This window comes from Strigops habroptila, chromosome 2 (assembly GCF_004027225.2).
Source record: "Strigops habroptila isolate Jane chromosome 2, bStrHab1.2.pri, whole genome shotgun sequence".
In the NCBI taxonomy this organism is placed as follows: Eukaryota; Metazoa; Chordata; class Aves; order Psittaciformes; family Psittacidae; genus Strigops; species Strigops habroptila.
This window is the reverse complement of record NC_044278.2, coordinates 3,904,597-3,905,059: the sequence shown is the minus strand read 5'-3', so window position 1 is coordinate 3,905,059 and position 463 is coordinate 3,904,597.

The window sequence follows — 463 nt, the reverse complement described above, 5'->3', positions numbered from 1 at the left end:
CCTTCCTCAGCCCGGCGCAGCGCCCTCCCCGCGGCGAGGCGGGGCGTGAAGGGGAGCTCCGCCCCTGGTGCCCCACGGCGGTGTTACGGTGCCTTTGCCGCAGCAAAGCGGAGGGTACACGGGTGGGTTCGGTGGTTGGGACCCGCTGCTGCTTGTAGCCTGCTGAGTGGGAGCCCTGGAGGAAGCCTGAGCCCTCTTCCTGCCGCTCAGCGCAGGGGGTGCCCCTCCGAAGCCAAGGGAAGGGGACCCGCTGCTGTGGAGAGACACCATGCTGCCACGTTACCCATTCCCTGTGGCCCGTTTCATTCTCCCTGTGCGCCCAGGCCAGGGCCGGGGACGCCTTTCAGGACTGCAATAATAATGTGTCAAGGAGTAGAGCCAGAAGGGAAGTAAAAGTTCAAACAGGGAATTTCCTGATGCCTATCGGTGTGAGATCGGATCGTTCATGTCGCGGTCATGTCCC